Here is a 16,354-nt window from a genome sequence, read left to right as displayed (position 1 = left end):
CGACTCCAACGCATCCAGAACACCTCCGCACGCCTGATCCTCGACATCCCCCGCCATAGCCACATCACACCCCACCTGAAAGACCTGCACTGGCTCCCCATCAACAAGAGTATAAACTTCAAGCTCCTCACCCACACACACAAAGCACTCCATGACACCGGGCCAGCGTACCTCAATAGCCGACTCGGCCTCTACACCCCCGCCCGCCAACTCCGCTCTGCCGACCACGCCCTCGCCACCATCCTCCGCTTCCGAAGAATGAGCGCCAGCGGCAGATCATTCTTCTACCTTGCCGCCAAGACGTGGAACACCCTCCCCATCCACCTACGGCAGACCGAAGACCTCCTAACCTTCAGGAGACTCCTCTAGACCTGGCTCTTCGAACAGTAGCAGCTTCCCCCCCACTATCGCCTTGAGACCCTCACGGGTATGTAGTGCGCTTTACAAATTATGTGATTGATTGATTGATTGATATGTCACTGTAAAGTCACTATGTTCTATTTCATGCCGGGCTGCTGCCACTGGCAGACACTAGCTGGAAGGGCAAGCTGTAGGTTGATCAGCTTAAGTTATTGTCATTTTTTTAATGTTGCATCTGCACCACAATTTGTATTAAATTTGGTGATATTACTATTTACCTACAGCAGAAATGTAACATCTAAATCAAAGTTACAGAATTAATACTGTCAAAGTAGCACACATATCTATTATGTTAGGTCACATGAAGGTGGACAGAAAATAAACTGAGTAGTAAATCAGATTTAATTATTATACGAATAGGAAATGAGTTCCCATATTTGTTGCAGTCAGTTTTCGTTCCTAAGGTCTTGTTGTCCACTAAAGAACCTGAGATGGCTGGCTAAGTAAGGTGGACTGTTGGGGTGGATACATTTTAAATTTAGACAACATAGTTTGACCATGACTCTCGCATCAATAGATAGCCATAGTAAGCCTTTCACGTTTGGGGAGATTTTATCAAATTTTACTGTGAAGGATATGAGTATTGGAGGAGAGTGTAGAACAGCTTTAAGAGGAGCTACAGAGGATTGTGGTACACCAACCAGAAGTGCATTTCCAATGTCCAAGTAAGCTTTGATTTAGACAAAGGGGCTGTTCTCAGTTGGTATGGGGAGAGTAGGCAATTGATCTTTTTGAGCGAGTAAATGTAAAGTTGACACATTGAGCAAATCAGTTGATGTGCGGGGTGAATGAAGGGTGGTGTCCAGTATAAAGCCCAGTGATGTTAGAGTCAAATGATTAAAAAGGTTTTGTGTAGACCATACCAAGGAGTGCCATTAAAGCCGAGCAATGGGTGCGGGTCTAAGCCCACTTTATTTGCTTGCTTCTTATTAAATGGCTTTTCTTCCTCTTCTTGAGAGTGTTCCTTCCATAGAGTGTAGCCTTTTTACAATCCTTTTCATTGGGTAAATTTTATCTGTCCTTCCACCGCTAACATGAAGAAAACATTTGTTTTCGTTTCTTTAAGCACTCCATAAGAGTAAATGTATTATCCAGCTCTACCTCAAGTGCTGGATGCCTTCCAAATAACCAGGCACTGTGTTTTTCTCCCTCTCTTCCACACCTTTCTTTCCAACTCATTTGCAGCTTTTCTTGTTGGACACCTGCTCATACCCCATTCACACCATGTTGCTCCCTTCTTCCCCAATCTCACAGTTTAAAAAAAAATGTGATCCCTCTACATCCGTAGCTTCCACGCCCACTTCCTATTGCTTCCCACTTGCTCCTTGTTGCTGCGCCCGTGGTTCTTAAAATACTTAACTTTACATTTTTGGATGGCCCAACAGCTCCCATTTGCCACTGACAGGCGCGTCCGGTCCATTGTGGCTGAGGGGCCACGCCTTTCCAACTTTTGCCCCTCACGAACAGTGTCTGTCAGGCTGAACAAAGGTCAGCCTGAGAGACACTGTTCATTTTCAGGTCAGGCAGCCAGGAGCCAGAGATGCGCTAAATGCGCAGGCTCCTGGCTGCCTGAGCTGAACTTTGTTGGGCTGAGGAAGTCACAGCACCTGTGGGCGTGATGTCCTCAGCTCAAAGGTCCCTGAGGCCCTCCCCTCCGTGACAAGGGGTAGCGTCACTGATTGCCTCTCACCTAAGCACTTCAGTTTTAAGCCTTGAAGCGCCCAGGGTCGAGTGTCAATCAGTGACACTTCATCACAGAGTGGGGTGGGGTCAGCAGTCTCACGGACCCCATCCCTCTCTGTGATGACATTGGGACTGCTGCCTTCCCTCACTGGCTGACCTTAGGTAAGCCAATGAGGGAAGGCGGCAGTCTCAAGCCTCCTGGAACCTCCAAGGCTGCCTGACTGCAGGTAAGTGTGTGCTTTTCTTTTAAATTAATGTTTGGTGCATGCTTGTATGTATGAATGTTTGGTGAAGAGTGTTGTGAATGGATGTGTTTATGTGTTTGTGTGTGTGCATGCATGTGTGTGAATGCATTGCTGTGAGTGTTACGTGTATGTGTGAGTGTGAGTGTGTCCCGTCCGCCCCCTCCCTCCAAAACTTACCAGCCACCACTGGCTGCTGAGTCATTCTACTTTCATAAATGTGTTTTTTCTTAGCAGAAATAATTTTTAATTCATTGCTACAATCTACCATCTTCGATCAAAAAATAAAAAATAATTAAAATTGCTCTTGCATCATTCAGTAGGCTTGTGCATGCATTGTGATGCCATATGTCATGAGGCATGCATGTGCCTACAAAATGACTTGGCCGCATGAAACTATGACGCATACACTCTCATGCGTGCTTGTGTCTTTTTTTCCGTTTAATTAGTTTTACTGGTATTTTTATATTTGTACAGGTGGCACTTTCTGTTGTGGAAACAGTATTACGTATTCTTCAGCCACTTCGGTTTTACTAAATGATTTAATGTTACACTTTTAGTTTAGCTGTGACTTCCTATTACATTGTTTTATGAACCAGGTTTTCTTTGTTTATGCGTGTTGTATCATGCATGTTAGACCTGGCATCTTTTGGCGTGTTTCCCGACTTTTTACTTTCTTGCCTTCTGTTTTTATGGTACGTTAGACTTCGTTTTGTTGGTTTAGTACCTCTGCGCACTTTCTCACTGCTGTTCAGTGTTAAAGTGCGAGTGCTCCTACTGTAAATTGTGTTTATGGATTGGTGTTTCCATGTTTGGCTTATTTGATGTACTACTAAGTCCCTAGTACAGTGCACTGTGTGTGCCCAGGGCCTGTAAATTAAATGCTGCTAGCGGGCCAGCAGCACTGATTGTGCCACCCACACAAGGAGCCTTTCACAGGTGTCTCAGACCTGCCACTGCAGTTTTTACTGCCATGTCAACCTGACAAGTGCCCCTGCTTGCCAGGCCTTAACCTTCCCCTTTCTTACATGTAAGAGACCCCTCAAGTAGGCTCAAGGTACCCCCCGTGGGCAGGGTGCAGTGTATGGGAAAGGTAGGACATGTCCTGGTGTGTGTGACATGTCCTGATAGTGAAATGCTGCCAATTTGGTTTTTCACTATTGAAGTGCTATCTGTCCCATAAGCTAACACGTAAGTTGCTTTGTAACATCTTACAAATATAACTTTCCATTGGGACAAGATAAAGAAATGGAGTTCAGGCTCTCTGAATTCAGAATTTAATAACACATCTTTTTAGGGAGATAGGGCCCGATTCACAAAAGTAATCTGAGACAAAATCCTAACTTCACAACTTTCTGTATTCACTAAAGGGATTTAGAAATAGTAAAGTTAGGAATCCTAACTTGACTACTCCTAAATGCCTTTCGTGAATACCGTAAGTCGTAAAGTTAGGATTTTGTCTCAGTTTAGGAGTAGTAAAGTTAGGAATCTTAACTTTATTACTCCTAAATGCCTTTTGTGAATAAAGAAAGTCGTAAAGTTAGGTTTTAGTCTCAGATTACTTTTGTGAATCGGGCCCATGGTTTTTAAATTCTATCTTTGAAATAGCCACTGTCTGGGTTTGGAGTGACCGGACCTGTGGATGTGCATTCACTGTAGACAGCCACAATGGGGGGTTAAGGTGTGTACTGCCTTTCCTGGGTGACTCATAGTTGGGCTGAATAGGCCTGGTTTGCATTTAGAGTGGTGGGAGGAGTTTTCACAAGCACCTGAATAGGCAGTGTCTCCTCTGCACAATGCTGTCTCCACCTCATGTAGTAAAGATGGGCCAGAGAGGGCAGAACTGGTTTGGACTGGGATCAGAGAGCCTTGCCACTTAGAGAAAATTATATATATATATATATATACTCCTTTGGATCAAGGAACATGTGAAGAAGAAGAGCTGGAGAAGCTGGAAGAAGGAACTACCACTTTGCTGTGTTGCCTGCAATGGCAGCTTCTCTCTTGGGTAGAGAAAGGACTGGATTGAACTTTCTGCAACTTCATTGTTTGAGTTTCTCCAAGGGCTTGAGGTAGAGCTTGACCCCTGTTCAAGAAGTCTCAGGAACAGCAATGACGTCAAGTTCATCTGCTGCCAGCACTGGGACCTGTGTGTTTTGTGCTGCAACAGAAGAAAAAGCAACCCAACACCATCAACGACGCCGGTGCCTGCTCTATGTCCTAAAGGCACCGCAGAGGGCACTGATGCACTTTGTACCGCAACTCTGGTCTCACCGACGATGACGCCTGCCTCTTTTCACACCACCGTCCTGGTATCCCCGACACCACCGCTCCACGCTGACATTGATGCCGCTGCTTGCACCGTGGTTTGAGGGCACTGCTCATAAGTTACACGACACAACGCTCCATCCCACAGCCTGGCCTTGGCCTACCGACGACGGCGCCATTGACTCCGGTTCGTTAGCCAATAACAGCGCTTCAGCAAGGACAACGCTGCTGCTTGCATGTGACCTGCTAGCACTGTAAAGGGCACCGCTCCACTTCGCACCGTAGCCCTGTTCTCACAGACGCATTGGACACCATCATCGAGCCGCTGCCAGCACCGCGACCCCAGGGCACCATATGCTGCACTTCACACTGCAGCCCCAATGCCCTCCTACGCCAGACGCTCCTAACTTCAACTGCACGGAGTTCGATCTGCAACGCATGTAACTTAAAGGGCCCAATGACTCCTACACCAACCTCTGGAACCGATGCATTCCGACACCAGCTCTTCGAGGCTCATCGCGAGGTCACCAATGCCATGCATTTCTAAAGGAACTGTTTGTGGGTCTTCCCGACGCAGTAGTGGGTCTGCGATGCCGCAGTCAATCAGAACTATTTGGATTTGTCCTTCACGACGCCCTGATGTGCCCGGATGGATGTATTGACTTCAAGGAGCTGTATTTCTAAGTCTATTTTTGCTTATTGATATGTCTAATGACTGTATGGTAGAATTACTTTTATTGTTTTTGGTCAGATAAAATATGGGATATTTTTCTAAAACTGGTGTGGTGTACTTTTGTAGTGTTTTCACTGTATTACTGCTGGTTATGTGCAAATGCTTTACACCCAGCCTCTGACTGCTCATGCCATGCAACAGAGGGGGTGAGCAGGATTTTTTTTAGATTGTATCCCCTTGCCCTGACGGGGAAAAAGGGTCCCTATTTGGACAGGTTTAACAACCTGCATCTATAACAATAACTGTTTAAACATTTAACTGCTCCTGCCCCCCTAACTCAAGTTTACCCCTGGAGAGGGGACTTATTCGCATCTTGCTAGTATATTTAGAAGGATGTAGGTTCTGGGTGCGGGCATTTCACCCCTGGCAATTGTTTGATATTTGGGGAATGACCTTTATGACCGACTTTTATGTATTTCGTAAAAGTCGGTCATGTATTTCATGTACACTAGCCAATTAATTGAAGGCAATTCCTGTCTGTGTCTGGTATGCAAATGTTGCACTGGGCTTTCAGTAATTTAGCGCTGTGAATGCTCAGGGAAGCCTATCATCTATGCTTCTTAGGCATGTCGTGTCAGGGTGTCTTTTTTTTTTTTTTTGCTGATACTGCCTGGCATTGGCAAAAAACATTTTGCTTACTGATGGTGCTGCACAGCATCCACAAAAAGCATTGGTACAGCGAACCAATTACAGAGGCTTTGTTCGTGAAGTTGGTTACACCCAAATTTGGAGAATTAGGAGTGTGAAGCAGTCAGTGGTGAAATGATTTAGAGATGACGTTGTTAGGCTTAGTTTGGTTTATATAATCTGCATATTGGTGAATAGAAATCCAGGCCCCTTAGGTAGCAAACGCAGCAGCGCAATGTCTATGTAAAACTGCATGTGTGTAAATATGAAGCCCCAGGGCATATTGCACTTCATGCAACCCTTCCAGACGTGTTTTCCTAACTTCAACAATTGATAACGATTGTTTAAGAAAGAAGAAAATAATTTCAAAACATGACCACAAACAGCAATGCGATATTCCACAGTAGGAAGTATTGAATCATGGTTAACTGTGTCAACTTTAATAAGAGGTTAGTGCGGTCACAGCACATAGACACTTTAAAATCACATGCACTTTCATCCACAGAAGGTTTAAAATAAAGTAAAAGATTTTGGAGGTCCAACCTAACAACCAGTGTCATCACTGTTTGGCTTGAAATATTTAGGGGTCTTCATCAAAGATAGGCAGGACATGGCATGGGCTTGCAATCTGGACGTGGTCCTCACCAAGGTTAAAACAGAACTGAAATCCTGGGCGGGCCTACCCCTCTCCCTATACGGAGGCTCTGCAATATTTAAAATGATCTCTCTCCCCAGGCTCCTATATCAGCTTCAGATTCACCCGTATACCATTTCAGAAAATGGTCCAGACAGATAAATTCCATGTTAAATGGGTTTCTTTGGTAGGGGCAGTCAGGCTAGCGCTCAGCACCTGCTTTCTTTCTACCGACTGTAGTGGCATCACAGCAGCTGATATACAGTCATATTATGCGGTGTCCCAGCTCAGGTTCTCAATGACTGGTGCTATTGCCCAAGAGAGGAACTTGCATATAATGTTGAGAGTTGGCTCTTGGGAGATCCATCAGTACATAAATTCCCATATGGTCACACCAACAGGCAGGCTCTCCCTCCAGCCACAGGGGTTGTGCTGGCAGTGTGGCGGAAGTCTCTTTGCCTTATTGGCTGGTCAAATAGGCTCACAGGCAGGTTCCCACTGTGGTGTAACCACCTTCTCCCACAACTACAATGCTTGCAAAGCTTTCAAGGTTGGGACCGGATTGAGATTTCTACATTGGGAGATGTTCTTCAAGGCACCACTCTTAAATCCTTCTCAGACCTACAGGGGGAATATTCCATGCCACAAACCCAATCTTATAAATATTTACAGTTTTGCCACGCACTCTGTCCCTATCTCAAGAATCTCACAGTCCTTCCTGAATTCAGTCCACTTGAGGGCAAACTTCTTATGGGGGACCTACAGGACCATAACATTTCCAAAATATATCAAACTTGGTTACCGACAGCGCATCATCATTAGAGTCCCTTAGAGGGGTTTGGCAGGCAGATATAGGCCCTATTGATAATCATGACTGGAGAGAGGCTCTCCAGTCTGGAGTCCCCCCGTGCAGCTGCCATCTCATCGTGACTTCGGTTGATACAGTTAAAAAATCTGCACAAAATATAAAATAGACAGTGCGGCTTCATAGAGTTGGGCACATTGAGTCCCCTACATGCCTACGCTGTGGGTCAGAAGAGGCCACCTTCATGCATACAGTATGGACATGTTCAGCTCTTGGCAGGGTCTGAGGGGGGTTCATAGATGCCAAGCTGAGGTGCTGGGATGGACCTTACGCCTTTTTCAGATTAACCTTGGCCAAACGAGACATCGCTACCTGGAAAGCACCCTCTCCTTCGCTAGTAGGGGTCTGGAAGCGCGGTCTAGTCTTTTGAATGGGTTAGAAGAACCCATCTTCAAGGCCCAAGAAATGCCCACTTAAAAATCAGTGTTGGGCGGACTATAGAGGAATTGTATTGACCCCTCCGACCCTGCCACCTACTTTGCTGGAGTTGGAGGTGCTGCCCTATTCATAACGTTGTTTTCATATGTATTGTCACTGAATTACTGATTGGGTTGACAAACCGAGACAATTTCCAGGGGTTAGATCATCCCGCAATTATATTATTCCATTCTACTGTAGTGTAGTTCCTATATTCCCAACAGGCTCTGCGCATTGGAATAATATACCCTATAGATTTGACGTAGGACTTATGTCTACTAGGTCTCTATCGAATATATTAGACTTAGGGCCATATGTAGGTGGCCAAATACCGGTCGGTAACGGCCGATTTCGGCCGTTACCGACTGGAATTCGTAATTTCAGATGTAGGGGGCCTGAAAATTACCGATTCTGTATATTTACCGAATCGGTAATTTTACCGAATCGGTAAAGTACCGATTCGGTAAATGTACAGAATCGGTAATTTGGGATGTAGGTGGCACTGGAAACAGTGCCACAGGCCCTTAGAAATTCGTTATTTACCATGAAATACAATGGCATGGTAAATAACGAATTTCTGTGTACATGCACATCTGTGCATGTACACCTGTGCCATGTGGCACACATACATGCCCTAAGGGCATGTATGTGTGTCACATTGCACACAAGCCAAAATCAGGGGTGCAACAGGGTGTCAAAGTGACACCCTGTCCCCCTTGACAAATCGGTAAAATTACCGAATCAGTATTTACCGATTCGGTAATTGCCATTGATTCCTATGGGCCTCAAGGCCCATAGGAATCAATGGCAATTACCGAATCGGTAAATACCGATTCGGTAATTACCGCATATTACCGATTCGGTAATATTTACAGAATAATTACCTACATGGCATTTACCGAATTGTAAATACCGAATCGGTAAAATTCGGTATTTACGATTCGGTAAATGCCTTTTACCTACATATGGCCCTTAATTGTGAGTGCCAGCTCGCTCAGAGGACACTAGAAACTTTCTCGAGCTCACAAGAAGGAATTTAGTTTCTGACAACCGCATAAACATGACAACTTTGTTTCCCCAAGATAAAACTGATCTTCAGAGTCGTGGAAACAATAGATAGATATTTCACTCAGTCAATCGTGCATGCTTCGTTTCACCAGAGGTGCAGAGAAATAGAGAGATGGGCGTTTTCAATAAAAGGATTTATTGAACAGTCTTCTTTCTCAAGCAAGAGAAATGAACTGCTACAATCTGGTTGCCAAAATATAATGCATACAGTAAAAAGAGTAGAATAAAATAATACTGTAAGAGCATTGTATGGTTCCTAAACCATAGATAAATACATACATAAATAACAAGGGCTAAAAAGTAGTCAACTGGTGCTTCTAAAATACGCTTACCCCAATGTACCTAAGTAAGTGAGGTGTAGCATAAATTTAGTATTCTCTGCCAAGAATCTGTCCAAGATTTCTCTTAGGGTCTAATCAGCTCCGTGCCTTGATTTGGAATGAAGAAGGTCAGGCTCAGAACTCGATTTCCCAACAACCCACAAGGGTAGCTTGGAAACACTGGAGCTGGATTTCTCGGCAGGAAAAAAGACAGCGTCTCTCTCAGTGCATCTGCTGGAGGGTCGGCTTCCTTCGGCACTTGCAGTAGCAGGGCGCGTCGGGCAAGTAAATAGTCGAACTGCTCCAAACCACTGTGTGTTTGCTATGGCAAGTGTGGGCATATTTATACCTTGAAGGTACCGAGTTTGACGTAAAGGTGGACATAATAACGTCATCAAAGAGTCTCAGTTCTTTGAAAACTCCATGAGTTCTTGGACAAGTCAGTTTTCGAACAAGGGGAAGACCCTAGCTGCTGAAGCCGAGTTTTCCAAGAAATCGTTGTAGATTTTCGGAACTAGTGGAAGTAGCCCTGCCATATTTGGACTGCATGAGCTATGTCTAAATATGGTTATGATTCTTATGCCTATATAAGGATGTTGTGATTTATACCTATATAGGGGCATGAATGGGGAAAATTACAATAGGGTCCTAAAATGTTATACAACACTCACTCCACGTTATCATGTTCAACTAAGTTCAAGCACTTAAACACATAATCTAGAGCATGTGTTTACAATCCCACCCAAAAATACATAAAATGCATTTGAAAATGGTTGTACACATAAAATGAGCATTTGTACAGTATGCATTTAAAAGCAATGATTTCATTATAAGCATATGATATGATATTAGCAATGCTAACCGAATGAATCACGAAAATTACATTTATGAAATTGCTCTTAGTTACAGAAGAAAAAGTCGAGACTATCCCATAGCAGAATATACAAACTTTCGGTTTTGGTATGCGTATTAGGTCAATATTGTTCCTAGGAAGTATTCAAAGAATTCTTGTTCTCTAAGAATAGATCTACTTTAAGCAGATTGCTTTTGTGCCAAAGTTCGTTGTGTTTTGGAAAAAAAGTCTAATCAAATCGTAGAAAAAAAATAGAGTTCCAAAGTTTTTTGTTTTGAAAAAAGTGAAGGGCGAACTTCAGATTTCAAAGAACACTGTGTGCTAACTTCAAAAGTTATTCTCGGTGTCAGGAGAAAATATGAAGTCGTCTAGGCTGGCAAAGAAATCGTCTACCACAGTAGATGAGAGTTGAACCACTTCATTAAGAAGGCAATTGTACACAGATGTGAAACATCCCCGTCAGCATCAGTCGCATTAGCAATGTTCACAGCAGATGATACCTTCAGCTGGAATTGCCGGTGAGAGCTCAATGAATGCTGTCATCAGGATTGGTAGCCGTTGGGGGCAACACAATACATGAGCAGTTACCGGACCCAGTAAAGTATCAACATCCGTTGGCATTGCCGATGGAAGTGTTAGACAGATATCCAACACGCATTCCTCTCCACAAAGCAGGCATCGTAAAACAGGTAAGATGCAATCTTGCCAAATTGGTCTGAATGACAGGAACCATGTGGTATACAGATCTCTCAAACGAGCCAAGCCAAGGATCTGTGTTATGCGTTCACGATACTGTATGGCCAGAAGAGCGTTCTCCATGGTAATTTGGGTATCGCTGGTGGCCGGACTTGCCATAACGGAGCAGGAGGAATAAAAGTAGGATCCCTGCTACGAGTCCCAAGATGAGAGGCAGGCCGCCGAGCAAAGAGAGTGCACAACGTTAGGAAAAATACCCTGGACTGCTTCAAATGGTGCTAACAGTCCCGAAAAAATCATCTTAAATACATGTAAAATACCGCTGGTATCAGACATGCTTAAGATAGATCCTAACATTTCTGCGAAATGTATGGAGCAGTTTGTTGATAATAATGCATGTATCTCCGCAGAGGACCTTGCAACTTGCAGATCATACGTCTCTCTGAACAGGTCAGTGGCACCGTTTTTTGTAAAAGAATGGCTTTCATTCTGCTTAAAGTATCAATTCGTATAGAAGAGATGTTCAGTGAAGGCCATAGTGGCGACTCCCCGTCTGTCTTAGTTTTTGGAAACAATACTTGCATACAACAAGTGACCCTGGCTGACACACTAACCAGATAGGCTGTCCCTGGCATCATTCAACAACAGCTGTGATCATTCAGCATTATGTAGCTTCCATTGGAAAGCTGCCTAAAAATTGGATCTATCGGGGGCGTGGCCAAGATGGCGGTGTGAGCGGACGTGCTTTGCTGAGCTCCCGCCGCCGTCCGCCGTTTCATAGCACAATTACAGCATCCATCCCGGCCCGAGTGATTTCCTGGCGTGCCCGGTATCGGCACTACTGCAGCAGAGGTGCTGACTGTCGGCGCTGCCGGCCGACGGCGCCCACTTCCCGCCGGGCCTACCCGGTGTTGCCGCAGCCGTTGGGGCCTAGAGAAAGCGGAGCAGCGGGAGCGAGGCCGTGGTGGGCGGAGCCCAGAGGCCGCCTCTGAAGCACCCCAGGCCGGCGGCTGAAGCGACGGCAGGTCCGACCCGCGCTGCGGTGCGCGAGGCCTCCCGCAGTTCCTTAGCGGGGGCTTCTGCGGGCCTGCTGTCCCTCCCCAGCACCTTAGCTATACAGCCCTGCAGGCTACAGACATTGCCGGTGAACACCGGCGGAGCTGGCAGAAGCGCCCGGAGTGACTTATTTGCGATCGGAGGTGAGGAGCGAGGGGTAGACAAGCGGCCTCCCAGCAACCGGCGGGACAGAGTCAGCAGAGCGGGGATGGCGGGGGAGGAACTGTGACTGCGCCGGGCCCCCTCACACGCTGTGTGGCAGCTGCATTCACCACCGACCCCGGCAGTGATAGGAGGTCACGGGAGGCCGCCATTTTGTGGGACACAGCGCCGAGCACCAAAACGCGCTCTGCCCGGGCCTGGCCCTTCATCCCCTACTGACTGGCCCTCTTCTATGACCCTGATCCCACTGCACGCGCCCGCCAGGGACAGGTGCAGAACCATACACCGGCCCAGGCTGTGGGTCGGGCGACAGGCGGCAGGGGCCCAACTGCTCAGGGGACAATTGCAGGCTGAGGGAGGCTGAAGAGTGATTCCACGTGGGTGCTGTGATAGTGGGGCCCCCTACGCCTACAGCTCCTTCTGCCCCCGCAGTGGCCGGCAGCCCGTGGCGGCACGGGTTCCTTGGCGGTGGATCGCCGTTCTGTGACTGGGCCTGGTCCTGCGCCTTGCACTCTCATACGGCTCAGTAGGCCCTAGGCCGCCGGCTTGCCTGGCGCTGCGGGACCTTGGCACACTCAAGGTTTTGGGACCCACGGGCCGCCGACACCAGTGGTGGCTGATCAGCGCTCCGGGGGGGGGGGTCTAGTGAGGACATGTCCACCGGGAGGCTCCGGAAGGACCGCACCATAAAGGAACTCTTCACCCCTAGCACGATGGGGAAACGGACAGACGCCACAACAACCAGTCACCGGGTTGACGCCGAGAAGAAGGCCTCGAAATCTCCGTCCTTGGGACAGACGGATCCCGAGGGCCCTGTCACGCGGTCCTTCCTGGAGTCCATCTTTACTGGTCTACGGGAGGACATCCATGCCTTAAAGAAAGAGCTCCAGGAGGAAATAAAGGAGGTACGCCGAGACACCGATGCCATTGGTGAGAGTGTGGCGGACTTAGAGACCAAAAGCGACGTGCGGGATGCGGAGATAGAGGCGCTAAGACATTTACATTTACAAGACAGGAGTTAGTTCGCATACATGACCAGCAAGTGGATCTCCAAACGCATGCCGAAGACTTGGAGAATCGCTCCCGGCGGCACAACATCAGGATCAGGGGAGTAAAGCAGTCCCCCGACACAGAAGATCTCTTTCAGTTCACTTAGGGACTGTTCAATCCCATTCTGGGCCGGCCAGCGGACTCCCCACTGCGACTGGACAGGGCCCACCGGACGGGCCCGCCTAGAACCAACGCAGCCCACCCACCGGACATTCTGGTCTGTGTGCAGGACTTTAGGACAAAAGAAGAGATCCTTGCCAAAGCGCGCCAGACGGCACCCATCACCTATGGTACACACTCTCCGACTCTGTATCAGGACCTTGCCGCCCTTACCCTAGAAAAGCGACGCACCTTTCGGCCAGTCACGGCGGAATTGCGAAAGCGTAATATCTCCTACAGCTGGGGTCACCCCTTCCGTCTGGTGTTTAGGCTAGGCAACATCCTTCACCAGCTGCGCTCCCTCAGGGAGGCCTGCAACCTGCTAGGCATTGAGGAACCTGCGGTGGACGAGGGACCCACGGGGGAGGGTGCTGCTAGTGAAGAGACCCCCGGGCGATGGAAGCAGCAGCGATCTCGTCGCAGGCCGAGGCGCCCCGCAGCTACGGCGATTGAGGAAAGTCAACGAGCTGCAGTGGAAACAGTAGCACAGGGCTTGGTGAAATCGGACAGCGGCTGACCTCCGAGCTGATGGAGTTATGGCCCAGATGAGTACTGTAAGGCCGGGACCGCTTGAGCCGGCGGCGGGGGCGGAGGTTTTGGACTCCACACACTTCCCCAACGGAGACCCTGATACTTCATCTGCGGCAGTGGATGGGGGACGGGTCGGTTCACACACACCGTTGCCATTGCCTACACACTAAGGATATACCTTACCACGGGTCCAGTGGACTACTAACTGGACCTGGGACTATGTTGGACCGAGAATTTTTCATGGTTGGGACGAAGGGATGGGGGGCGGGATGGGAGGGGGGTGTTGCGGATGTTTGGGTTAGGGGGGAGTTGAAAGGGGGGAGGGAGGGGGGAGGGGGCTCTCCTTGTCCAGGGGATTTTGACATTGCAGGTGGGATTGGCAGACAGACCTGCGTCGAGCGAGGGGTCATCCTACAACGCGCGTCCGCAGCTCAGGTGCTGGCCTTAGCGCCCTACACACTGCGCCCACCATGACACGCCACTTGAAAATACTTTCACTTAATGTGCGGGGCCTCAATAACCCAGTCAAGCGCAAGGTGATATTATCCTTCCTAGACCACTCGAAAGCTGACATTTGCCTCCTACAAGAGACGCACCTTGTATCTAAGGACCATCACAGACTTAAGTCACGCTCCTTCCCTTGGCAGTTTTTCTCCTCCGCTCAGAAAAAGGTAGCTGGGGTAGCAATACTAGTAGCCAAATCCTTTGAGGGGAGGGTCATACAGAAAGAGGCTGAGATCAAAGGGCGGCTCCTCGTCCACAGTTTTCAGGTTGCGGGCCAAACACTACTGGTGGGCACGGTTTACGCGCCGAACGACGATCAGGAGAGGTTCTTACTCACAGCAGTAGAGGCAGCCACGGCCACCACACACCCGCACTTACTACTTGGTGGAGATCTCAACCTAGTGTTCCACAACATGGCAGACCGCACAGGCCAGAGGTTCGGACAAGTTGGGGTGCTCTCGGCAACAGGACATATTTCAGATCTAGGCCTCATTGACCTATGGCGACACTCCCATCCACACACGACAGCATACACATACTATTCAGCGGCCCACAAGACCTATGCGAGGTTGGACTATTTTTTGTGCTCTTCCCAGCTGACGGCGCAAGTCGAGGATGTAGAGATACTTCCGACCTCATTGTCTGACCACTCACCAGTGGTGGCGACCTTTCAGGTGGCGCCCACGCCGACACCTCAGCGACACTGGCGGCTCTGAGACGGGCTTATACAGGCCCCAGCCACACAAGAAAGACTCAAAACCGCAATCGCTCAATTCTTGACACACAACGTGAATGGAGACACGACTAAAGCCACACAATGGGCGGCACTCAAGGCGGTCCTCCGCGGTGAGATCATATCCATCGCCGCCGTTAACAATAGGGACAGGGCGCTGAAGAGAGACGAACTCACTCAACGGGTGGCTGAACTGGAGCAGATGCACCAACGCACCGGGGCTGCGCGGGTGTGGCGCCAGTTGTGCACCGAACGAAAGATGCTGGCTGCCCTGGATCAAGATGTGGCCGAATACGCTGCCATGCGCTTCAAGCACGCATACTACACCGGGGGTGACCGCTGTGGGAAGCTCTTAGCGAGCAGGCTACGGGCACAGGATCAGAGGCGGCAAGTACGCTCCCTCCAATCCACTCGCGGCACCCTGGTCACGGAGGACGCGGCTATAGCGGCGGCCTTCGGTAAATTCTACGCCGCCCTCTACAATGCAGACGGCCTCGACCCGAAGGCGGGACTGGATTATTTGCAGGGTGCGACGCTTCCCTCCCTAACCCAGGCGCAAGCGGACTTCCTAGACCGGCCCATTGGCCTAGAGGAGGTCATTTCGGCAATATCCCGCCTTAGAATGGGGAAGTCCCCAGGGCCAGATGGCTACACGGCGGCCTTCTATAAGATATTTTGCCCACAAGTTGCCCCTATCCTGCGTGACCTGTTTAACATGTTTGATCAACCCGGTGGCATCCCCCCTGACTTGCTTGAGGCGGCCATATCGGTGATCCCCAAGCCCGGACGTGACCCAACCGACTGTGGCTCCTACCGGCCTATCTCTTTGCTGAACATTGATCTGAAGCTTTACACCGGCATCCTCGCAAGTCGCCTAGCGCCGTACATGCAGCAATTGGTAGAGCCTGACCAGTCGGGCTTCATCCCCCAAAGGCAGACTAGCGACAATACCCGACGAGTCCTCAACCTCATCGAGACCGGGCTGTATGCTCCTCACTATCGATGCAGAAAAGGCATTTGATAGGGTGCACTGGCCTTATCTTGACCAGGTACTGCGGCACTTCGGGTTCGGAGAAACCCTTCACCACCGTATATTTAACTGCTACCGCCGACCCAATGCAGCAGTGCAAGTTAATGGCCATACTTCTCCGAGATTTGACATTGGCAGGGGCACCCGGCAGGGCTGCCTACTCTCCCCCCTCCTGTTCGCACTCTATATGGAGCCGATGGCGCAGAGAGTGCGGCACCATGAACTCATCTCAGGCATTCCCTTTGGCGGAGACACGCACAAAATTAGTTTATACGCGGACGATATACTGTTGTCCCTCACTGA

Source organism: Lissotriton vulgaris, chromosome 8 (genome assembly GCF_964263255.1).
Source record: "Lissotriton vulgaris chromosome 8, aLisVul1.2, whole genome shotgun sequence".
Classification (NCBI taxonomy): domain Eukaryota; kingdom Metazoa; phylum Chordata; class Amphibia; order Caudata; family Salamandridae; genus Lissotriton; species Lissotriton vulgaris.
Note: the sequence above shows the minus strand (reverse complement) of the source record.